Here is a 24,810-nt window from a genome sequence, read left to right on the forward strand (position 1 = left end):
GGTCCAGGTGAGGGTACGACAACGCTTTAGGGGGAGCGTACGTGTGAGGGCGCGGGTTAGTGTCAGCGAACGGATTAGGATTAGCAGACGGGTGAGGGTCAGGCTTCGGGGAAGTGATAGGGTTAGCGTGCGGGCTAGGGTTAGGGTTAGGGGACGGGGACGGTTTAGGGTCCAGGTGAGGGTACGACAACGCTTTAGGGGGAGCGTACGTGTGAGGGCGCGGGTTCGTGTCAGCGAATGGGTTAGGATTAGGGGACGGGTGAGGGTCAGGCTTCGGGGAAGGGATAGGGTTAGCGTGCGGGCTAGGGTTAGGGTTAGGGGACGGGGACGGTTTAGGGTCCAGGTTAGGGTACGACAACGCTTTAGGGGGAGCGTACGTGTGAGGGCGCGGGTTCGTGTCAGCGAACGGGTTAGGATTAGGGGACGGGTGAGGGTCAGGCTTCGGGGAAGGGTTAGGGTTAGGGTTCGGGCTAGGGTTAGGGTTACGGGACGGGGACGGTTTAGGGTCCAGGTGAGGGTACGACAACGCTTTAGGGGGAGCGTACGTGTGAGGGCGCGGGTGAGTGTCAGCGTACGGGTTAGGATTAGGGGACGGGTGAGGGTCAGGCTTCGGGGAAGGGTTAGGGTTAGGGTTCGGGCTAGGGTTAGGGTTAGGGGACGGGGACGGTTTAGGGTCCAGGTGAGGGTACGACAACGCTTTAGGGGGAGTGTACGTGTGAGGGCGCGGGTTAGTGTCAGCGTACGGGTTAGGATTAGGGGACGGGTGAGGGTCAGGCTTCGGGGAAGTGTTAGGGTTAGGGTTCGGGCTAGGGTTAGGGTTAGGGGACGGGGACGGTTTAGGGTCCAGGTGAGGGTACGACAACGCTTTAGGGGAGCGTACGTGTGAAGGCGCGGGTTAGTGTCAGCGAACGGATTAGGATTAGGGGACGGGTGAGGGTCAGGCTTCGGGGAAGGGATAGGGTTAGCGTGCGGGCTAGGGTTAGGGTTAGGGGACGGGGACGGTTTAGGGTCCAGGTGAGGGTACGACAACGCTTTAGGGGGAGCGTACGTGTGAGGGCGCGGGTTCGTGTCAGCGAATGGGTTAGGATTAGGGGACGGGTGAGGGTCAGGCTTCGGGGAAGGGATAGGGTTAGCGTGCGGGCTAGGGTTAGGGTTAGGGGACGGGGACGGTTTAGGGTCCAGGTTAGGGTACGACAACGCTTTAGGGGGAGCGTACGTGTGAGGGCGCGGGTTCGTGTCAGCGAACGGGTTAGGATTAGGGGACGGGTGAGGGTCAGGCTTCGGGGAAGGTTAGGGTTAGGGTTCGGGCTAGAGTTAGGGTTACGGGACGGGGACGGTTTAGGGTCCAGGTGAGGGTACGACAACGCTTTAGGGGGAGCGTACGTGTGAGGGCGCGGGTTAGTGTCAGCGTACGGGTTAGGATTAGGGGACGGGTGAGGGTCAGGCTTCGGGGAAGTGTTAGGGTTAGGGTTCGGGCTAGGGTTAGGGTTAGGGGACGGGGACGGTTTAGGGTCCAGGTGAGGGTACGACAACGCTTTAGGGGAGCGTACGTGTGAGGGCGCGGGTTAGTGTCAGCGTACGGGTTAGGATTAGGGGACGGGTGAGGGTCAGGCTTCGGGGAAGGGTTAGGGTTAGGGTTCGGGCTAGGGTTAGGGTTAGGGGACGGGGACGGTTTAGGGTCCAGGTGAGGGTACGACAACGCTTTAGGGGGAGCGTACGTGTGAGGGCGCGGGTTAGTGTCAGCGTACGGGTTAGGATTAGGGGACGGGTGAGGGTCAGGCTTCGGGGAAGTGTTAGGGTTAGGGTTCGGGCTAGGGTTAGGGTTAGGGGACGGGGACGGTTTAGGGTCCAGGTGAGGGTACGACAACGCTTTAGGGGGAGCGTACGTGTGAGGGCGCGGGTTAGTGTCAGCGTACGGGGTAGGATTAGGGGACGGGTGAGGGTCAGGCTTTGGGGAAGGGTTAGGGTTAGGGTTCGGGCTAGGGTTAGGGTTAGGGGACAGGGACGGTTTAGGGTCCAGTTGAGGGTACGACAACGCTTTAGGGGGAGCGTACGTGTGAGGGCGCGGGTTAGTGTCAGCGTACGGGTTAGGATTAGGGGACGGGTGAGGGTCAGGCTTCGGGGAAGGGTTAGGGTTAGGGTTCGGGCTAGGGTTAGGGTTAGGGGACGGGGACGGTTTAGGGTCCAGGTGAGGGTACGACAACGCTTTAGGGGGAGCGTACGTGTGAGGGCGTGGGTTAGTGTCAGCGTACGGGTTAGGATTAGGGGACGGGTGACGGTCAGGCTTCGGGGAAGGGTTAGGGTTAGGGTTCGGGCTAGGGTTAGGGTTAGGGGACGGGGACGGTTTAGGGTCCAGGTGAGGGTACGACAACGCTTTAGGGGGAGCGTACGTGTGAGGGCGCGGGTTAGTGTCAGCGTACGGGTTAGGATTAGGGGACGGGTGAGGGTCAGGCTTCGGGGAAGGGTTAGGGTTAGGGTTCGGGCTAGGGTTAGGGTTTGGGGACGGGGACGGTTTAGGGTCCAGGTGAGGGTACGACAACGCTTTAGGGGGAGCATACGTGTGATGGCGCGGGTTAGTGTCAGCGTACGGGTTAGGATTAGGGGACGGGTGAGGGTCAGGCTTCGGGGAAGGGTTAGGGTTAGGGTTCGGGCTAGGGTTAGGGTTAGGGGACGGGGACGGTTTAGGGTCCAGGTGAGGGTACGACAACGCTTTAGGGGGAGCGTACGTGTGAGGGCGCGGGTTAGTGTCAGCGTAGGGGTTAGGATTAGCGGACGGGTGAGGGTCAGGCTTCGGGGAAGGGTTAGGGTTAGTGTTCGGGCTAGGGTTAGGGTTAGGGGACGGGGACGGTTTAGGGTCCAGGTGAGGGTACGACAACGCTTTAGGGGGAGCGTACGTGTGAGGGCGCGGGTTAGTGTCAGCGTACGGGTTAGGATTAGGGGACGGGTGAGGGTCAGGCTTCGGGGAAGGGTTAGGGTTAGGGTTCGGGCTAGGGTTAGGGTTACGGGACGGGGACGGTTTAGGGTCCAGGTGAGGGTACGACAACGCTTTAGGGGGAGCGTACGTGTGAGGGCGCGGGTTAGTGTCAGCGTACGGGTTAGGATTAGGGGACGGGTGAGGGTCAGGCTTCGGGGAAGTGTTAGGGTTAGGGTTCGGGCTAGGGTTAGGGTTAGGGGACGGGGACGGTTTAGGGTCCAGGTGAGGGTACGACAACGCTTTAGGGGGAGCGTACGTGTGAGGGCGCGGGTTAGTGTCAGCGTACGGGTTAGGATTAGCGGACGGGTGAGGGTCAGGCTTCGGGGAAGGGTTAGGGTTAGCGTGCGGGCTAGGGTTATGGTTAGGGGACGGGGACGGTTTAGGTTCCAGGTGAGGGTACGACAACGCTTTAGGGGGAGCGTACGTGTGAGGGCGCGGGTTAGTGTCAGCGTACGGGTTAGGATTAGGGGACGGGTGAGGGTCAGGCTTCGGGGAAGGGTTAGGGTTAGGGTTCGGGCTAGGGTTAGGGTTAGGGGACGGGGACGGTTTAGGGTCCAGGTGAGGGTACGACAACGCTTTAGGGGGAGCGTACGTGTGAGGGCGCGGGTTAGTGTCAGCGTACGGGTTAGGATTAGGGGACGGGTGAGGGTCAGGCTTCGGGGAAGGGTTAGGGTTAGGGTTCGGGCTAGGGTTAGGGTTAGGGGACGGGGACGGTTTAGGGTCCAGGTGAGGGTACGACAACGCTTTAGGGGGAGCGTACGTGTGAGGGCGCGGGTTAGTGTCAGCGTACGGGTTAGGATTAGGGGACGGGTGAGGGTCAGGCTTCGGGGAAGGGTTAGGGTTAGGGTTCGGGCTAGGGTTAGGGTTAGGGGATGGGGACGGTTTAGGGTCCAGGTGAGGGTACGACAACGCTTTAGGGGGAGCGTACGTGTGAGGGCGCGGGTTAGTGTCAGCGTACGGGTTAGGATTAGGGGACGGGTGAGGGTCAGGCTTCGGGGAAGGGTTAGGGTTAGGGTTCGGGCTAGGGTTAGGGTTAGGGGACGGGGACGGTTTAGGGTCCAGGTGAGGGTACGACAACGCTTTAGGGGGAGCGTACGTGTGAGGGCGCGGGTTAGTGTCAGCGTACGGGTTAGGATTAGGGGACGGGTGAGGGTCAGGCTTCGGGGAAGGGTTAGGGTTAGGGTTCGGGCTAGGGTTAGGGTTAGGGGACGGGGACGGTTTAGGGTCCAGGTGAGGGTACGACAACGCTTTAGGGGGAGCGTACGTGTGAGGGCGCGGGTTCGTGTCAGCGTACGGGTTAGGATTAGGGGACGGGTGAGGGTCAGGCTTCGGGGAAGGGTTAGGGTTAGGGTGCGGGCTAGGGTTAGGGTTAGGGGACGGGGACGGTTTAGGGTCCAGGTGAGGGTATGACAACGCTTTAGGGGGAGCGTACGTGTGAGGGCGTGGGTTCGTGTCAGCGTACGGGTTAGGATTAGGGGACGGGTGAGGGTCAGGCTTCGGGGAAGGGATAGGGTTAGGGTTCGGGCTAGGGTTAGGGTTAGGGGACGGGGACGGTTTAGGGTCCAGGTGAGGGTACGACAACGCTTTAGGGGGAGCGTACGTGTGAGGGCGCGGGTTAGTGTCAGCGTACGGGTTAGGATTAGGGGACGGGTGAGGGTCAGGCTTCGGGGAAGGGTTAGGGTTAGGGTGCGGGCTAGGGTTAGGGTTAGGGGACGGGGACGGCTTAGGGTCCAGGTGAGGGTACGACAACGCTTTAGGGGGAGCGTACGTGTGAGGGCGCGGGTTCGTGTCAGCGTACGGGTTAGGATTAGGGGACGGGTGAGGGTCAGGCTTCGGGGAAGGGTTAGGGTTAGGGTTCGGGCTAGGGTTAGGGTTAGGGGACGGGGACGGTTTAGGGTCCAGGTGAGGGTACGACAACGCTTTCGGGGGAGCGTACGTGTGAGGGCGCGGGTTAGTTTCAGCGTAGGGGTTAGGATTAGCGGACGGGTGAGGGTCAGGCTTCGGGGAAGGGTTAAGGTTAGGGTTCGGGCTAGGGTTAGGGTTAGGGGACGGGGACGGTTTAGGGTCCAGGTGAGGGTACGACAACGCTTTAGGGGGAGCGTACGTGTGAGGGCGCGGGTTAGTGTCAGCGTACGGGTTAGGATTAGGGGACGGGTGAGGGTCAGGCTTCGGGGAAGTGTTAGGGTTAGGGTTCGGGCTAGGGTTAGGGTTAGGGGACGGGGACGGTTTAGGGTCCAGGTGAGGGTACGACAACGCTTTAGGGGGAGCGTACGTGTGAGGGCGCGGGTTAGTGTCAGCGTACGGGTTAGGATTAGGGGACGGGTGAGGGTCAGGCTTCGGGGAAGGGTTAGGGTTAGGGTTCGGGCTAGGGTTAGGGTTAGGGGACGGGGACGGTTTACGGTCCAGGTGAGGGTACGACAACGCTTTAGGGGGAGCGTACGTGTGAGGGCGCGGGTTAGTGTCAGCGTACGGGTTAGGATTAGCGGACGGGTGAGGGTCAGGCTTCGGGGAAGGGTTAGGGTTAGCGTGCGGGTTAGGGTTAGGGTTAGGGGACGGGGACGGTTTAGGGTCCAGGTGAGGGTACGACAACGCTTTAGGGGGAGCGTACGTGTGAGGGCGCGGGTTAGTGTCAGCGTACGGGTTAGGATTAGGGGACGGGTGAGGGTCAGGCTTCGGGGAAGGGTTAGGGTTAGGGTTCGGGCTAGGGTTAGGGTTAGGGGACAGGGACGGTTTAGGGTCTAGGTGAGGGTACGACAACGCTTTAGGGGGAGCGTACGTGTGAGGGCGCGGGTTAGTGTCAGCGTACGGGTTAGGATTAGGGGACGGGTGAGGGTCAGGCTTCGGGGAAGGGTTAGGGTTAGGGTTCGGGCTAGGGTTAGGGTTAGGGGACGGGGACGGTTTAGGGTCCAGGTGAGGGTACGACAACGCTTTAGGGGGAGCGTACGTGTGAGGGCGCGGGTTAGTGTCAGCGTAGGGTTAGGATTAGGGGACGGATGAGGGTCAGGCTTTGGGGAAGGGTTAGGGTTAGGGTTCGGGCTAGGGTTAGGGTTAGGGGACGGGGACGGTTTAGGGTCCAGGTGAGGGTATGACAACGCTTTAGGGGGAGCGTACGTGTGAGGGCGCGGGTTAGTGTCAGCGTACGTGTTAGGATTAGGGGACGGGTGAGGGTCAGGCTTCGGGGAAGGGTTAGCGATAGGGTTCGGGTTAGGGTTAGGGGACGGGGACGGTTTAGGGTCCAGGTGAGGGTACGACAACGCTTTAGGGGGAGCGTACGTGTGAGGGCGCGGGTTAGTGTCAGCGTACGGGTTAGGATTTGGGGACGGGTGAGGGTCAGGCTTCGGGGAAGTGTTAGGGTTAGGGTTCGGGCTAGGGTTAGGGTTAGGGGACGGGGACGGTTTAGGGTCCAGGTGAGGGTACGACAACGCTTTAGGGGGAGCGTACGTGTGAGGGCGCGGGTGAGTGTCAGCGTACGGGTTAGGATTAGGGGACGGGTGAGGGTCAGGCTTCGGGGAAGGGTTAGGGTTAGGGTTCGGGCTAGGGTTAGGGTTAGGGGACGGGGACGGTTTAGGGTCCAGGTGAGGGTACGACAACGCTTTAGGGGGAGTGTACGTGTGAGGGCGCGGGTTAGTGTCAGCGTACGGGTTAGGATTAGGGGACGGGTGAGGGTCAGGCTTCGGGGAAGGGTTCGGGTTAGGGTTCGGGCTACGGTTAGGGTTAGGGGACGGGGACGGTTTACGGTCAAGGTGAGGGTACGACAACGCTTTAGGGGGAGCGTACGTGTGAGGGCGCGGGTACGTGTCACCGTACGGTTTAGGATTAGGGGACGGGTGAGGGTCAGGCTTCGGGGAAGGGTTAGGGTTAGGGTTCAGGCTAGGGTTAGGGTTAGGGGACGGGGACGCTTTAGGGTCCAGGTGAGGGTACGACAACGCTTTAGGGGGAGCATACGTGTGAGGGCGCGGGTTAGTGTCAGCGAACGGATTAGGATTAGCAGACGGGTGAGGGTCAGGCTTCGGGGAAGGGATAGGGTTCGCGTGCGGGCTAGGGTTAGGGTTAGGGGACGGGGATGGTTTAGGGTCCAGGTGAGGGTACGACAACGCTTTAGGGGGAGCGTACGTGTGAGGGCGCGGGTTCGTGTCAGCGAACGGGTTAGGATTAGGGGACGGGTGAGTGTCAGGCTTCGGGGAAGGGATAGGGTTAGCGTGCGGGCTAGGGTTAGGGTTAGGGGACGGGGACGGTTTAGGGTCCAGGTTAGGGTACGACAACGCTTTAGGGGGAGCGTACGTGTGAGGGCGCGGGTTCGTGTCAGCGAACGGGTTAGGATTAGGGGACGGGTGAGGGTCAGGCTTCGGGGAAGGGTTAGGGTTAGGGTTCGGGCTAGGGTTAGGGTTACGGGACGGGGACGGTTTAGGGTCCAGGTGAGGGTACGACAACGCTTTAGGGGGAGCGTACGTGTGAGGGCGCGGGTTAGTGTCAGCGTACGGGTTAGGATTAGGGGACGGGTGAGGGTCAGGCTTCGGGGAAGTGTTAGGGTTAGGGTTCGGGCTAGGGTTAGGGTTAGGGGACGGGGACGGTTTAGGGTCCAGGTGAGGGTACGACAACGCTTTAGGGGGAGCGTACGTGTGAGGGCACGGGTTAGTGTCAGCGTACGGGTTAGGATTAGCGGACGGGTGAGGGTCAGGCTTCGGGGAAGGGTTAGGGTTAGCGTGCGGGCTAGGGTTAGGGTTAGGGGATGGGGACGGTTTAGGGTCCAGGTGAGGGTACGACAACGCTTTAGGGGGAGCGTACGTGTGAGGGCGCGGGTTAGTGTCAGCGTACGGGTTAGGATTAGGGGACGGGTGAGGGTCAGGCTTCGGGGAAGGGTTAGGGTTAGGGTTCGGGCTAGGGTTAGGGTTAGGGGACGGGGACGGTTTAGGGTCCAGGTGAGGGTACGACAACGCTTTAGGGGGAGCGTACGTGTGAGGGCGCGGGTTAGTGTCAGCGTACGGGTTAGGATTAGGGGACGGGTGAGGGTCAGGCTTCGGGGAAGGGTTAGGGTTAGGGTGCGGGCTAGGGTTAGGGTTAGGGGACGGGGACGGTTTAGGGTCCAGGTGAGGGTACGACAACGCTTTAGGGGGAGCGTACGTGTGAGGGCGCGGGTTAGTGTCAGCGTACGGGTTAGGATTAGGGGACGGGTGAGGGTCAGGCTTCGGGGAAGGGTTAGGGTTAGGGTTCGGGCTAGGGTTAGGGTTAGGGGACGGGGACGGTTTACGGTCCAGGTGAGGGTACGACAACGCTTTAGGGGGAGCGTACGTGTGAGGGCGCGGGTTCGTGTCAGCGTACGGGTTAGGATTAGGGGACGGGTGAGGGTCAGGCTTCGGGGAAGGGTTAGGGTTAGGGTTCGGGCTAGGGTTAGGGTTAGGGGACGGGGACGGTTTAGGGTCCAGGTGAGGGTACGACAACGCTTTAGGGGGAGCGTACGTGTGAGGGCGCGGGTTAGTGTCAGCGTACGGGTTAGGATTAGGGGACCGGTGAGGGTCAGGCTTCGGGGAAGGGTTAGGGTTAGGGTTCGGGCTAGGGTTAGGGTTAGGGGACGGGGACGGTTTAGGGTCCAGGTGAGGGTACGACAACGCTTTAGGGGCAGCGTACGTGTGAGGGCGCGGGTTCGTGTCAGCGTACGGTTTAGGATTAGGGGACGGGTGAGGGTCAGGCTTCGGGGAAGGGTTAGGGTTAGGGTGCGGGCTAGGGTTAGGGTTAGGGGACGGGGACGGTTTAGGGTCCAGGTGAGGGTACGACAACGCTTTAGGGGGAGCGTACGTGTGAGGGCGCGGGTTAGTGTCAGCGTACGGGTTAGGATTAGGGGACGGGTGAGGGTCAGGCTTCGGGGAAGGGTTAGGGTTAGGGTTCGGGCTAGGGTTAGGGTTAGGGGACGGGGACGGTTTAGGGTCCAGGTGAGGGTACGACAACGCTTTAGGGGGAGCGTACGTGTGAGGGCGCGGGTTAGTGTCAGCGTACGGGTTAGGATTAGGGGACGGGTGAGGGTCAGGCTTCGGGGAAGGGTTAGGGTTAGGGTTCGGGCTAGGGTTAGGGTTAGGGGACGGGGATGGTTTAGGGTCCAGGTGAGGGTACGACAACGCTTTAGGGGGAGCGTACGTGTGAGGGCGCGGGTTCATGTCAGCGTACGGGTTATGATTAGCGGACGGGTGAGGGTCAGGCTTCGGGGAAGGGATAGGTTTAGCCTGCGGGCTAGGGTTAGGGTTAGGGGACGGGGACGGTTTAGGGTCCAGGTGAGGGTACGACAACGCTTTAGGGGGAGCGTACGTGTGAGGGCGCGGGTTCGTGTCAGCGTACGGGTTAGGATTAGGGGACGGGTGAGGGTCAGGCTTCGGGGAAGGGTTAGGGTTAGGGTTCGGGCTAGGGTTAGGGTTAGGGGACGGGGACGGTTTAGGGTCCAGGTGAGGGTACGACAACGCTTTAGGGGGAGCGTACGTGTGAGGGCGCGGGTTAGTGTCAGCGTACGGGTTAGGATTAGGGGACGGGTGAGGGTCAGGCTTCGGGGAAGGGTTAGGGTTAGGGTGCGGGCTAGGGTTAGGGTTAGGGGACGGGGACGGCTTAGGGTCCAGGTGAGGGTACGACAACGCTTTAGGGGGAGCGTACGTGTGAGGGCGCGGGTTCGTGTCAGCGTACGGGTTAGGATTAGGGGATGGGTGAGGGTCAGGCTTCGGGGAAGGGTTAGGGTTAGGGTTCGGGCTAGGGTTAGGGTTAGGGGACGGGGACGGTTTAGGGTCCAGGTGAGGGTACGACAACGCTTTAGGGGGAGCGTACGTGTGAGGGCGCGGGTTAGTTTCAGCGTAGGGGTTAGGATTAGCGGACGGGTGAGGGTCAGGCTTCGGGGAAGGGTTAAGGTTAGGGTTCGGGCTAGGGTTAGGGTTAGGGGACGGGGACGGTTTAGGGTCCAGGTGAGGGTACGACAACGCTTTAGGGGGAGCGTACGTGTGAGGGCGCGGGTTAGTGTCAGCCTACGGGTTAGGATTAGGGGACGGGTGAGGGTCAGGCTTCGGGGAAGTGTTAGGGTTAGGGTTCGGGCTAGGGTTAGGGTTACGGGACGGGGACGGTTTAGGGTCCAGGTGAGGGTACGACAACGCTTTAGGGGGAGCGTACGTGTGAGGGCGCGGGTTAGTGTCAGCGTTCGGGTTAGGATTAGGGGACGGGTGAGGGTCAGGCTTCGGGGAAGGGTTAGGGTTAGGGTTCGGGCTAGGGTTAGGGTTAGGGGACGGGGACGGTTTAGGGTCCAGGTGAGGGTACGACAACGCTTTAGGGGGAGCGTACGTGTGAGGGCGCGGGTTAGTGTCAGCGTAGGGTTAGGATTAGGGGACGGATGAGGGTCAGACTTCGGGGAAGGGTTAGGGTTAGGGTTCGGGCCAGGGTTAGGGTTAGGGGACGGGGACGGTTTAGGGTCCAGGTGAGGGTACGACAACGCTTTAGGGGGAGCGTACGTGTGAGGGCGAGGGTTAGTGTCAGCGTACGGGTTAGGATTAGGGGACGGGTGAGGGTCAGGCTTCGGGGAAGGGTTAGGGTTAGGGTTCGGGCTAGGGTTAGGGTTAGGGGACGGGGACGGTTTACGGTCAAGGTGAGGGTACGACAACGCTTTAGGGGGAGCGTACGTGTGAGGGCGCGGGTTCGTGTCACCGTACGGTTTAGGATTAGGGGACGGGTGAGGGTCAGGCTTCGGGGAAGGGTTAGGGTTAGGGTTCAGGCTAGGGTTAGGGTTAGGGGACGGGGACGCTTTAGGGTCCAGGTGAGGGTACGACAACGCTTTAGGGGGAGCATACGTGTGAGGGCGCGGGTTTGTGTCAGCGAACGGATTAGGATTAGCAGACGGGTGAGGGTCAGGCTTCGGGGAAGGGATAGGGTTCGCGTGCGGGCTAGGGTTAGGGTTAGGGGACGGGGACGGTTTAGGGTCCAGGTGAGGGTACGACAACGCTTTAGGGGGAGCGTACGTGTGAGGGCGCGGGTTCGTGTCAGCGAACGGGTTAGGATTAGGGGACGGGTGAGGGTCAGGCTTCGGGGAAGGGTTAGGGTTAGGGTTCGGGCTAGGGTTAGGGTTAGGGGACGGGGACGGTTTAGGGTCCAGGTGAGGGTACGACAACGCTTTAGGGGCAGCGTACGTGTGAGGGCGCGGGTTCGTGTCAGCGTACGGTTTAGGATTAGGGGACGGGTGAGGGTCAGGCTTCGGGGAAGGGTTAGGGTTAGGGTGCGGGCTAGGGTTAGGGTTAGGGGACGGGGACGGTTTAGGGTCCAGGTGAGGGTACGACAACGCTTTAGGGGGAGCGTACGTGTGAGGGCGCGGTTTAGTGTCAGCGTACGGGTTAGGATTAGGGGACGGGTGAGGGTCAGGCTTCGGGGAAGGGTTAGGGTTAGGGTTTGGGCTAGGGTTAGGGTTAGGGGACGGGGACGGTTTAGGGTCCAGGTGAGGGTACGACAACGCTTTAGGGGGAGCGTACGTGTGAGGGCGCGGGTTAGTGTCAGCGTACGGGTTAGGATTAGGGGACGGGTGAGGGTCAGGCTTCGGGGAAGTGTTATGGTTAGGGTTCGGGCTAGGGTTAGGGTTAGGGGACGGGGATGGTTTAGGGTCCAGGTGAGGGTACGACAACGCTTTAGGGGGAGCGTACGTGTGAGGGCGCGGGTTCATGTCAGCGTACGGGTTATGATTAGCGGACGGGTGAGGGTCAGGCTTCGGGGAAGGGATAGGTTTAGCCTGCGGGCTAGGGTTAGGGTTAGGGGACGGGGACGGTTTAGGGTCCAGGTGAGGGTACGACAACGCTTTAGGGGGAGCGTACGTGTGAGGGCGCGGGTTCGTGTCAGCGTACGGGTTAGGATTAGGGGACGGGTGAGGGTCAGGCTTCGGGGAAGGGTTAGGGTTAGGGTTCGGGCTAGGGTTAGGGTTAGGGGACGGGGACGGTTTAGGGTCCAGGTGAGGGTACGACAACGCTTTAGGGGGAGCGTACGTGTGAGGGCGCGGGTTAGTGTCAGCGTACGGGTTAGGATTAGGGGACGGGTGAGGGTCAGGCTTCGGGGAAGGGTTAGGGTTAGGGTGCGGGCTAGGGTTAGGGTTAGGGGACGGGGACGGCTTAGGGTCCAGGTGAGGGTACGACAACGCTTTAGGGGGAGCGTACGTGTGAGGGCGCGGGTTCGTGTCAGCGTACGGGTTAGGATTAGGGGACGGGTGAGGGTCAGGCTTCGGGGAAGGGTTAGGGTTAGGGTTCGGGCTAGGGTTAGGGTTAGGGGACGGGGACGGTTTAGGGTCCAGGTGAGGGTACGACAACGCTTTAGGGGGAGCGTACGTGTGAGGGCGCGGGTTAGTTTCAGCGTAGGGGTTAGGATTAGCGGACGGGTGAGGGTCAGGCTTCGGGGAAGGGTTAAGGTTAGGGTTCGGGCTAGGGTTAGGGTTAGGGGACGGGGACGGTTTAGGGTCCAGGTGAGGGTACGACAACGCTTTAGGGGGAGCGTACGTGTGAGGGCGCGGGTTAGTGTCAGCCTACGGGTTAGGATTAGGGGACGGGTGAGGGTCAGGCTTCGGGGAAGTGTTAGGGTTAGGGTTCGGGCTAGGGTTAGGGTTAGGGGACGGGGACGGTTTAGGGTCCAGGTGAGGGTACGACAACGCTTTAGGGGGAGCGTACGTGTGAGGGCGCGGGTTAGTGTCAGCGTAGGGTTAGGATTAGGGGACGGATGAGGGTCAGACTTCGGGGAAGGGTTAGGGTTAGGGTTCGGGCCAGGGTTAGGGTTAGGGGACGGAGACGGTTTAGGGTCCAGGTGAGGGTACGACAACGCTTTAGGGGGAGCGTACGTGTGAGGGCGAGGGTTAGTGTCAGCGTACGGGTTAGGATTAGGGGACGGGTGAGGGTCAGGCTTCGGGGAAGGGTTAGGGTTAGGGTTCGGGCTAGGGTTAGGGTTAGGGGACGGGGACGGTTTACGGTCAAGGTGAGGGTACGACAACGCTTTAGGGGGAGCGTACGTGTGAGGGCGCGGGTTCGTGTCACCGTACGGTTTAGGATTAGGGGACGGGTGAGGGTCAGGCTTCGGGGAAGGGTTAGGGTTAGGGTTCAGGCTAGGGTTAGGGTTAGGGGACGGGGACGCTTTAGGGTCCAGGTGAGGGTACGACAACGCTTTAGGGGGAGCATACGTGTGAGGGCGCGGGTTAGTGTCAGCGAACGGATTAGGATTAGCAGACGGGTGAGGGTCAGGCTTCGGGGAAGGGATAGGGTTCGCGTGCGGGCTAGGGTTAGGGTTAGGGGACGGGGACGGTTTAGGGTCCAGGTGAGGGTACGACAACGCTTTAGGGGGAGCGTACGTGTGAGGGCGCGGGTTCGTGTCAGCGAACGGGTTAGGATTAGGGGACGGGTGAGGGTCAGGCTTCGGGGAAGGGATAGGGTTAGCGTGCGGGCTAGGGTTAGGGTTAGGGGACGGGGACGGTTTAGGGTCCAGGTTAGGGTACGACAACGCTTTAGGGGGAGCGTACGTGTGAGGGCGCGGGTTCGTGTCAGCGAACGGGTTAGGATTAGGGGACGGGTGAGGGTCAGGCTTCGGGGAAGGGTTAGGGTTAGGGTTCGGGCTAGGGTTAGGGTTACGGGACGGGGACGGTTTAGGGTCCAGGTGAGGGTACGACAACGCTTTAGGGGGAGCGTACGTGTGAGGGCGCGGGTTAGTGTCAGCGTACGGGTTAGGATTAGGGGACGGGTGAGGGTCAGGCTTCGGGGAAGTGTTAGGGTTAGGGTTCGGGCTAGGGTTAGGGTTAGGGGACGGGGACGGTTTAGGGTCCAGGTGAGGGTACGACAACGCTTTAGGGGGAGCGTACGTGTGAGGGCACGGGTTAGTGTCAGCGTACGGGTTAGGATTAGCGGACGGGTGAGGGTCAGGCTTCGGGGAAGGGTTAGGGTTAGCGTGCGGGCTAGGGTTAGGGTTAGGGGACGGGGACGGTTTAGGGTCCAGGTGAGGGTACGACAACGCTTTAGGGGGAGCGTACGTGTGAGGGCGCGGGTTAGTGTCAGCGTACGGGTTAGGATTAGGGGACGGGTGAGGGTCAGGCTTCGGGGAAGTGTTAGGGTTAGGGTTCGGGCTAGGGTTAGGGTTAGGGGACGGGGACGGTTTAGGGTCCAGGTGAGGGTACGACAACGCTTTAGGGGGAGCGTAAGTGTGAGGGCGCGGGTTAGTGTCAGCGTACGGGTTAGGATTAGGGGACGGGTGAGGGTCAGGCTTCGGGGAAGTGTTAGGGTTAGGGTTCGGGCTAGGGTTAGGGTTAGGGGACGGGGACGGTTTAGGGTCCAGGTGAGGGTACGACAACGCTTTAGGGGGAGCGTACGTGTGAGGGCGCGGGTTAGTGTCAGCGTACGGGTTAGGATTAGGGGACGGGTGAGGGTCAGGCTTCGGGGAAGTGTTAGGGTTAGGGTTCGGGCTAGGGTTAGGGTTAGGGGACGGGGACGGTTTAGGGTCCAGGTGAGGGTACGACAACGCTTTAGGGGGAGCGTACGTGTGAGGGCGCGGGTTAGTGTCAGCGTACGGGGTAGGATTAGGGGACGGGTGAGGGTCAGGCTTCGGGGAAGGGTTAGGGTTAGGGTTCGGTCTAGGGTTAGGGTTAGGGGACGGGGACGGTTTAGGGTCCAGTTGAGGGTACGACAACGCTTTAGGGGGAGCGTACGTGTGAGGGCGCAGGTTAGTGTCAGCGTACGGGTTAGGATTAGGGGACGGGTGAGGGTCAGGCTTCGGGGAAGGGTTAGGGTTAGGGTTCGGGCTAGGGTTAGGGTTAGGGGACGGGGACGGTTTAGGGTCCAGGTGAGGGTACGACAACGCTTTAGGGGGAGCGTACGTGTGAGGGCGTGGGTTAGTGTCAGCGTACGGGTTAGGATTAGGGGACGGGTGAGGGTCAGGCTTCGGGGAAGGGTTAGGGTTAGGGTTCGGGCTAGGGTTAGTGTTAGGGGACGGGGACGGTTTAGGGTCCAGGTGAGGGTACGACAACGCTTTAGGGGGAGCGTACGTGTGAGGGCGCGTGTTAGTGTCAGCGTACGGGTTAGGATTAGGGGACGGGTGAGGGTCAGGTTTCGGGGAAGGGTTAGGGTTAGGGTTCGGGCTAGGGTTAGGGTTAGGGGACGGGGACGGTTTAGGGTCCAGGTGAGGGTACGACAACGCTTTAGGGGGAGCATACGTGTGAGGGCGCGGGTTAGTGTCAGCGTACGGGTTAGGATTAGGGGACGGGTGAGGGTCAGGCTTCGGGGAAGGGTTAGGGTTAGGGTTCGGGCTAGGGTTAGGGTTAGGGGACGGGGACGGTTTAGGGTCCAGGTGAGGGTACGACAACGCTTTAGGGGGAGCGTACGTGTGAGGGCGCGGGTTAGTGTCAGCGTACGGGTTAGGATTAGGGGACGGGTGAGGGTCAGGCTTCGGGGAAGGGTTAGGGTTAGGGTTCGGGCTAGGGTTAGGGTTAGGGGACGGGGACGGTTTAGGGTCCAGGTGAGGGTACGACAACGCTTTAGGGGGAGCGTACGTGTGAGGGCGCGGGTTAGTGTCAGCGTACGGGTTAGGATTAGGGGACGGGTGAGGGTCAGGCTTCGGGGAATTGTTAGGGTTAGGGTTCGGGCTAGGGTTAGGGTTAGGGGACGGGGACGGTTTAGGGTCCAGGTGAGGGTACGACAACGCTTTAGGGGGAGCGTACGTGTGAGGGCGCGGGTTCGTGTCAGCGTACGGGTTAGGATTAGGGGACGGGTGAGGGTCAGGCTTCGGGGAAGGGTTAGGGTTAGGGTTCGGGCTAGGGTTAGGGTTAGGGGACGGGGACGGTTTAGGGTCCAGGTGAGGGTACGACAACGCTTTAGGGGGAGCGTACGTGTGAGGGCGTGGGTTAGTGTCAGCGTTCGGGTTAGGATTAGCGGACGGATGAGGGTCAGGCTTCGGGGAAGGGAGAGGGTTAGCGTGCGGGCTAGGGTTAGGGTTAGGGGACGGGGACGGTTTAGGGTCCAGGTGAGGGTACGACAACGTTTTAGGGGGAGCGTACGTGTGAGGGCGTGGGTACGTGTCAGCGAACGGGTTAGGATTAGGGGACGGGTGAGGGTCAGGCTTCGGGGAAGGGTTAGGGTTAGGGTTCGGGCTATGGTTAGGGTTAGGGGACGGGGACGGTTTAGGGTCCAGGTGAGGGTACGACAACGCTTTATGGGGAGCGTACATGTGAGGGCGCGGGTTAGTGTCAGCGTAGGGGTTAGGATTAGCGGACGGGTGAGGGTCAGGCTTCGGGGAAGTGTTAGGGTTAGGGTTCGGGCTAGGGTTAGGGTTAGGGGACGGGGACGGTTTAGGGTCCAGGTGAGGGTACGACAACGCTTTAGGGGGAGCGTACGTGTGAGGGCGTGGGTTAGTGTCAGCGTACGGGTTAGGATTAGGGGACGGGTGAGGGTCAGGCTTCGGGGAAGGGTTAGGGTTAGGGTTCGGGCTAGGGTTAGGGTTACGGGACGGGGACGGTTTAGGGTCCAGGTGAGGGTATGACAACGCTTTAGGGGGAGCGTACGTGTGAGGGCGCGGGTTAGTGTCAGCGTACGGGTTAGGATTAGGGGACGGGTGAGGGTCAGGCTTCGGGGAAGTGTTAGGGTTAGGGTTCGGGCTAGGGTTAGGGTTAGGGGACGGGGACGGTTTAGGGTCCAGGTGAGGGTACGACAACGCTTTAGGGGGAGCGTACGTGTGAGGGCGCGGGTTAGTGTCAGCGTACGGGTTAGGATTAGCGGACGGGTGAGGGTCAGGCTTCGGGGAAGGGTTAGGGTTAGCGTGCGGGCTAGGGTTATGGTTAGGGGACGGGGACGGTTTAGGGTCCAGGTGAGGGTACGACAACGCTTTAGGGGGAGCGTACGTGTGAGGGCGCGGGTTAGTGTCAGCGTACGGGTTAGGATTAGGGGACGGGTGAGGGTCAGGCTTCGGGGAAGGGTTAGGGTTAGGGTTCGGGCTAGGGTTAGGGTTAGGGGACGGGGACGGTTTAGGGTCCAGGTGAGGGTACGACAACGCTTTAGGGGGAGCGTACGTGTGAGGGCGCGGGTTAGTGTCAGCGTACGGGTTAGGATTAGGGGACGGGTGAGGGTCAGGCTTCGGGGAAGGGTTAGGGTTAGGGTTCGGGCTAGGGTTAGGGTTAGGGGACGGGGACGGTTTAGGGTCCAGGTGAGGGTACGACAACGCTTTAGGGGGAGCGTACGTGTGAGGGCGCGGGTTAGTGTCAGCGTACGGGTTAGGATTAGGGGACGGGTGAGGGTCAGGCTTCGGGGAAGGGTTAGGGTTAGGGTTCGGGCTAGGGTTAGGGTTAGGGGACGGGGACGGTTTAGGGTCCAGGTGAGGGTACGACAACGCTTTAGGGGGAGCGTACGTGTGAGGGCGCGGGTTCGTGTCAGCGTACGGTTTAGGATTAGGGGACGGGTGAGGGTCAGGCTTCGGGGAAGGGTTAGGGTTAGGGTGCGGGCTAGGGTTAGGGTTAGGGGACGGGGACGGTTTAGGGTCCAGGTGAGGGTACGACAACGCTTTAGGGGGAGCGTACGTGTGAGGGCGTGGGTTCGTGTCAGCGTACGGGTTAGGATTAAGGGACGGGTGAGGGTCAGGCTTCGGGGAAGGGATAGGGTTAGGGTTCGGGCTAGGGTTAGGGTTAGGGGACGGGGACGGTTTAGGGTCCAGGTGAGGGTACGACAACGCTTTAGGGGGAGCGTACGTGTGAGGGCGCGGGTTAGTGTCAGCGTACGGGTTAGGATTAGGGGACGGGTGAGGGTCAGGCTTCGGGGAAGTGTTAGGGTTAGGGTGCGGGCTAGGGTTAGGGTTAGGGGACGGGGACGGCTTAGGGTCCAGGTGAGGGTACGACAACGCTTTAGGGGGAGCGTACGTGTGAGGGCGCGGGTTCGGGTCAGCGTACGGATTAGGATTAGGGGACGGGTGAGGGTCAGGCTTCGGGGAAGGGTTAGGGTTAGGGTTCGGGCTAGGGTTAGGGTTAGGGGACGGGGACGGTTTAGGGTCCAGGTGAGGGTACGACAACGCTTTAGGGGGAGCGTACGTGTGAGGGCGCGGGTTAGTGTCAGCGTACGGGTTAGGATTAGCGGACGGGTGAGGGTCAGGCTTCGGGGAAGGGATAGGGTTAGCGTGCGGGCTAGGGTTAGGTTTAGGGGACGGGGACGGTTTAGGGTCCAGGTGAGGTTACGACAACGCTTTAGGGGGAGCGTACGTGTGAGGGCGCGGGTTCGTGTCAGCGTACGGGTTAGGATTAGGGGACGGGTGAGGGTCAGGCTTCGGGGAAGGGTTAGGGTTAGGGTTCTGGCTAGGGTTAGGGTTAGGGGACGGGGACGGTTTAGGGTCCAGGTGAGGGTACGACAACGCTTTCGGGGGAGCGTACGTGTGAGGGCGCGGGTTAGTTTCAGCGTAGGGGTTAGGATTAGCGGACGGGTGAGGGTCAGGCTTCGGGGAAGGGTTAAGGTTAGGGTTCGGGCTAGGGTTAGGGTTAGGGGACGGGGACGGTTTAGGGTCCAGGTGAGGGTACGACAACGCTTTAGGGGGAGCGTACGTGTGAGGGCGCAGGTTAGTGTCAGCGTACGGGTTAGGATTAGGGGACGGGTGAGGGTCAGGCTTCGGGGAAGTGTTAGGGTTAGGGTTCGGGCTAGGGTTAGGGTTAGGGGACGGGGACGGTTTAGGGTCCAGGTGAGGGTACGACAACGCTTTAGGGGGAGCGTACGTGTGAGGGCGCGGGTTAGTGTCAGCGTACGGGTTAGGATTAGGGGACGGGTGAGGGTCAGGCTTCGGGGAAGGGTTAGGGTTAGGGTTCGGGCTAGGGTTAGGGTTAGGGGACGGGGACGGTTTAGGGTCCAGGTGAGGGTACGACAACGTTTTAGGGGGAGCGTACGTGTGAGGGCGCGGGTTAGTGTCAGCGTAGGGTTAGGATTAGGGGACGGATGAGGGTCAGGCTTCGGGGAAGGGTTAGGGTTAGGGTTCGGGCTAGGGTTAGGGTTAGGGGACGGGGACGGTTTAGGGTCCAGGTGAGGGTATGACAACGCTTTAGGGGGAGCGTACGTGTGAGGGCGCGGGTTAGTGTCAGCGTACGGGTTAGGATTAGGGGACGGGTGAGGGTCAGGCTTCGGGGAAGGGTTAGCGATAGGGTTCGGGTTAGGGTTAGGGGACGGGGACGGTTTAGGGTCCAGGTGAGGGTACGACAACGCTTTAGGGGGAGCGTACGTGTGAGGGCGCGGGTTAGTGTCAGCGTACGGGTTAGGATTTGGGGACGGGTGAGGGTCAGGCTTCGGGGAAGGGTTAGGGTTAGGGTTCGGGCTAGGGTTAGGGTTAGGGGACGGGGACGGTTTAGGGTCCAGGTGAGGGTACGACAACGCTTTAGGGGGAGCGTACGTGTGAGGGCGCGGGTGAGTGTCAGCGTACGGGTTAGGATTAGGGGACGGGTGAGGGTCAGGCTTCGGGGAAGGGTTAGGGTTAGGGTTCGGGCTAGGGTTAGGGTTAGGGGACGGGGACGGTTTAGGGTCCAGGTGAGGGTACGACAACGCTTTAGGGGGAGCGTACGTGTGAGGGCGCGGGTTAGTGTCAGCGTACGGGTTAGGATTAGGGGACGGGTGAGGGTCAGGCTTCGGGGAAGGGTTCGGGTTAGGGTTCGGGCTACGGTTAGGGTTAGGGGACGGGGACGGTTTACGGTCAAGGTGAGGGTACGACAACGCTTTAGGGGGAGCGTACATGTGAGGGCGCGGGTACGTGTCACCGTACGGTTTAGGATTAGGGGACGGGTGAGGGTCAGGCTTCGGGGAAGGGTTAGGGTTAGGGTTCAGGCTAGGGTTAGGGTTAGGGGACGGGGACGCTTTAGGGTCCAGGTGAGGGTACGACAACGCTTTAGGGGGAGCATACGTGTGAGGGCGCGGGTTAGTGTCAGCGAACGGATTAGGATTAGCAGAAGGGTGAGGGTCAGGCTTCGGGGAAGGGATAGGGTTCGCGTGCGGGCTAGGGTTAGGGTTAGGGGACGGGGACGGTTTAGGGTCCAGGTGAGGGTACGACAACGCTTTAGGGGGAGCGTACGTGTGAGGGCGCGGGTTCGTGTCAGCGAACGGGTTAGGATTAGGGGACGGGTGAGGGTCAGGCTTCGGGGAAGGGATAGGGTTAGCGTGCGGGCTAGGGTTAGGGTTAGGGGACGGGGACGGTTTAGGGTCCAGGTTAGGGTACGACAACGCTTTAGGGGGAGCGTACGTGTGAGGGCGCGGGTTCGTGTCAGCGAACGGGTTAGGATTAGGGGACGGGTGAGGGTCAGGCTTCGGGGAAGGGTTAGGGTTAGGGTTCGGGCTAGGGTTAGGGTTACGGGACGGGGACGGTTTAGGGTCCAGGTGAGGGTACGACAACGCTTTAGGGGGAGCGTACGTGTGAGGGCGCGGGTTAGTGTCAGCGTACGGGTTAGGATTAGGGGACGGGTGAGGGTCAGGCTTCGGGGAAGTGTTAGGGTTAGGGTTCGGGCTAGGGTTAGGGTTAGGGGACGGGGACGGTTTAGGGTCCAGGTGAGGGTACGACAACGCTTTAGGGGGAGCGTACGTGTGAGGGCACGGGTTAGTGTCAGCGTACGGGTTAGGATTAGCGGACGGGTGAGGGTCAGGCTTCGGGGAAGGGTTAGGGTTAGCGTGCGGGCTAGGGTTAGGGTTAGGGGACGGGGACGGTTTAGGGTCCAGGTGAGGGTACGACAACGCTTTAGGGGGAGCGTACGTGTGAGGGCGCGGGTTAGTGTCAGCGTACGGGTTAGGATTAGGGGACGGGTGAGGGTCAGGCTTCGGGGAAGGGTTAGGGTTAGGGTTCGGGCTAGGGTTAGGGTTAGGGGACGGGGACGGTTTAGGGTCCAGGTGAGGGTACGACAACGCTTTAGGGGGAGCGTACGTGTGAGGGCGCGGGTTAGTGTCAGCGTACGGGTTAGGATTAGGGGACGGGTGAGGGTCAGGCTTCGGGGAAGGGTTAGGGTTAGGGTGCGGGCTAGGGTTAGGGTTAGGGGACGGGGACGGTTTAGGGTCCAGGTGAGGGTACGACAATGCTTTAGGGGGAGCGTACGTGTGAGGGCGCGGGTTAGTGTCAGCGTACGGGTTAGGATTAGGGGACGGGTGAGGGTCAGGCTTCGGGGAAGGGTTAGGGTTAGGGTTCGGGCTAGGGTTAGGGTTAGGGGACGGGGACGGTTTAGGGTCCAGGTGAGGGTACGACAACGCTTTAGGGGGAGCGTACGTGTGATGGCGCGGGTTAGTGTCAGCGTACGGGTTAGGATTAGGGGACGGGTGAGGGTCAGGCTTCGGGGAAGGGTTAGGGTTAGGGTTCGGGCTAGGGTTAGGGTTAGGGGACGGGGACGGTTTAGGGTCCAGGTGAGGGTACGACAACGCTTTAGGGGGAGCGTACGTGTGAGGGCGCGGGTTAGTGTCAGCGTACGGGTTAGGATTAGGGGACGGGTGAGGGTCAGGCTTCGGGGAAGGGTTAGGGTTAGGGTTCGGGCTAGGGTTAGGGTTAGGGGACGGGGACGGTTTACGGTCCAGGTGAGGGTACGACAACGCTTTAGGGGGAGCGTACGTGTGAGGGCGCGGGTTCGTGTCAGCGTACGGGTTAGGATTAGGGGACGGGTGAGGGTCAGGCTTCGGGGAAGGGTTAGGGTTAGGGTTCGGGCTAGGGTTAGGGTTAGGGGACGGGGACGGTTTAGGGTCCAGGTGAGGGTACGACAACGCTTTAGGGGGAGCGTACGTGTGAGGGCGCGGGTTAGTGTCAGCGTACGGGTTAGGATTAGGGGACCGGTGAGGGTCAGGCTTCGGGGAAGGGTTAGGGTTAGGGTTCGGGCTAGGGTTAGGGTTAGGGGACGGGGACGGTTTAGGGTCCAGGTGAGGGTACGACAACGCTTTAGGGGGAGCGTACGTGTGAGGGCGCGGGTTAGTGTCAGCGTACGGGTTAGGATTAGGGGACGGGTGAGGGTCAGGCTTCGGGGAAGGGTTAGGGTTAGGGTTCGGGCTAGGGTTAGGGTTAGGGGACGGGGACGGTTTAGGGTCCAGGTGAGGGTACGACAACGCTTTAGGGGGAGCGTACGTGTGAGGGCGCGGGTTAGTGTCAGCGTACGGGTTAGGATTAGGGGACGGGTGAGGGTCAGGCTTCGGGGAAGGGTTAGGGTTAGGGTTCGGGCTAGGGTTAGGGTTAGGGGACGGAGACGGTTTAGGGTCCAGGTGAGGGTACGACAACGCTTTAGGGGGAGCGTACGTGTGAGGGCGCGGGTTAGTGTCAGCGTACGGGTTAGGATTAGGGGACTGGTGAGGGTCAGGCTTCGGGGAAGGGTTAGGGTTAGGGTTCGGGCTAGGGTTAGGGTTAGGGGACGGGGACGGTTTACGGTCCAGGTGAGGGTACGACAACGCTTTAGGGGGAGCGTACGTGTGAGGGCGCGGGTTCGTGTCAGCGTACGGGTTAGGATTAGGGGACGGGTGAGGGTCAGGCTTCGGGGAAGGGTTAGGGTTAGGGTTCGGGCTAGGGTTAGGGTTAGGGGACGGGGACGGTTTAGGGTCCAGGTGAGGGTACGACAACGCTTTAGGGGGAGCGTACGTGTGAGGGCGCGGGTTAGTGTCAGCGTACGGGTTAGGATTAGGGGACCGGTGAGGGTCAGGCTTCGGGGAAGGGTTAGGGTTAGGGTTCGGGCTAGGGTTAGGGTTAGGGGACGGGGACGGTTTAGGGTCCAGGTGAGGGTACGACAACGCTTTAGGGGCAGCGTACGTGTGAGGGCGCGGGTTAGTGTCAGCGTACGGGTTAGGATTAGGGGACGGGTGAGGGTCAGGCTTCGGGGAAGGGTTAGGGTTAGGGTTCGGGCTAGGGTTAGGGTTAGGGGACGGGGACGGTTTAGGGTCCAGGTGAGGGTACGACAACGCTTTAGGGGGAGCGTACGTGTGAGGGCGCGGGTTAGTGTCAGCGTACGGGTTAGGATTAGGGGACGGGTGAGGGTCAGGCTTCGGGGAAGGGTTAGGGTTAGGGTTCGGGCTAGGGTTAGGGTTAGGGGACGGGGACGGTTTAGGGTCCAGGTGAGGGTACGACAACGCTTTAGGGGGAGCGTACATGTGAGGGCGCGGGTTCATGTCAGCGTACGGGTTATGATTAGCGGACGGGTGAGGGTCAGGCTTCGGGGAAGGGATAGGTTTAGCCTGCGGGCTAGGGTTAGGGTTAGGGGACGGGGACGGTTTAGGGTCCAGGTGAGGGTACGACAACGCTTTAGGGGGAGCGTACGTGTGAGGGCGCGGGTTCGTGTCAGCGTACGGGTTAGGATTAGGGGACGGGTGAGGGTCAGGCTTCGGGGAAGGGTTAGGGTTAGGGTTCGGGCTAGGGTTAGGGTTAGGGGACGGGGACGGTTTAGGGTCCAGGTGAGGGTACGACAACGCTTTAGGGGGAGCGTACGTGTGAGAGCGCGGGTTCGTGTCAGCGTACGGGTTAGGATTAGGGGACGGGTGAGGGTCAGGCTTCGGGGAAGGGTTAGGGTTAGGGTTCGGGCTAGGGTTAGGGTTAGGGGATGGGGACGGTTTAGGGTCCAGGTGAGGGTACGACAACGCTTTAGCGGGAGCGTACGTGTGAGGGCGCGGGTTAGTGTCAGCGTACGGGTTAGGATTAGGGGACGGGTGAGGGTCAGGCTTCGGGGAAGGGTTAGGGTTAGGGTTCGGGCTAGGGTTAGGGTTAGGGGACGGGGACGGTTTACGGTCCAGGTGAGGGTACGACAACGCTTTAGGGGGAGCGTACGTGTGAGGGCGCGGGTTCGTGTCAGCGTACGGGTTAGGATTAGGGGACGGGTGAGGGTCAGGCTTCGGGGAAGGGTTAGGGTTAGGGTTCGGGCTAGGGTTAGGGTTAGGGGACGGGGACGGTTTAGGGTCCAGGTGAGGGTACGACAACGCTTTAGGGGGAGCGTACGTGTGAGGGCGCGGGTTAGTGTCAGCGTACGGGTTAGGATTAGGGGACCGGTGAGGGTCAGGCTTCGGGGAAGGGTTAGGGTTAGGGTTCGGGCTAGGGTTAGGGTTAGGGGACGGGGACGGTTTAGGGTCCAGGTGAGGGTACGACAACGCTTTAGGGGGAGCGTACGTGTGAGGGCGCGGGTTAGTGTCAGCGTACGGGTTAGGATTAGGGGACGGGTGAGGGTCAGGCTTCGGGGAAGGGTTAGGGTTAGGGTTCGGGCTAGGGTTAGGGTTAGGGGACGGGGACGGTTTAGGGTCCAGGTGAGGGTACGACAACGCTTTAGGGGGAGCGTACGTGTGAGGGCGCGGGTTAGTGTCAGCGTACGGGTTAGGATTAGGGGACGGGTGAGGGTCAGGCTTCGGGGAAGGGTTAGGGTTAGGGTTCGGGCTAGGGTTAGGGTTAGGGGACGGAGACGGTTTAGGGTCCAGGTGAGGGTACGACAACGCTTTAGGGGGAGCGTACGTGTGAGGGCGCGGTTTAGTGTCAGCGTACGGGTTAGGATTAGGGGACTGGTGAGGGTCAGGCTTCGGGGAAGGGTTAGGGTTAGGGTTCGGGCTAGGGTTAGGGTTAGGGGACGGGGACGGTTTACGGTCCAGGTGAGGGTACGACAACGCTTTAGGGGGAGCGTACGTGTGAGGGCGCGGGTTCGTGTCAGCGTACGGGTTAGGATTAGGGGACGGGTGAGGGTCAGGCTTCGGGGAAGGGTTAGGGTTAGGGTTCGGGCTAGGGTTAGGGTTAGGGGACGGGGACGGTTTAGGGTCCAGGTGAGGGTACGACAACGCTTTAGGGGGAGCGTACGTGTGAGGGCGCGGGTTAGTGTCAGCGTACGGGTTAGGATTAGGGGACGGGTGAGGGTCAGGCTTCGGGGAAGGGTTAGGGTTAGGGTTCGG

The sequence above is a fragment of the Pseudorca crassidens genome, chromosome 18 (genome assembly GCF_039906515.1).
Source record: "Pseudorca crassidens isolate mPseCra1 chromosome 18, mPseCra1.hap1, whole genome shotgun sequence".
In the NCBI taxonomy this organism is placed as follows: domain Eukaryota; kingdom Metazoa; phylum Chordata; class Mammalia; order Artiodactyla; family Delphinidae; genus Pseudorca; species Pseudorca crassidens.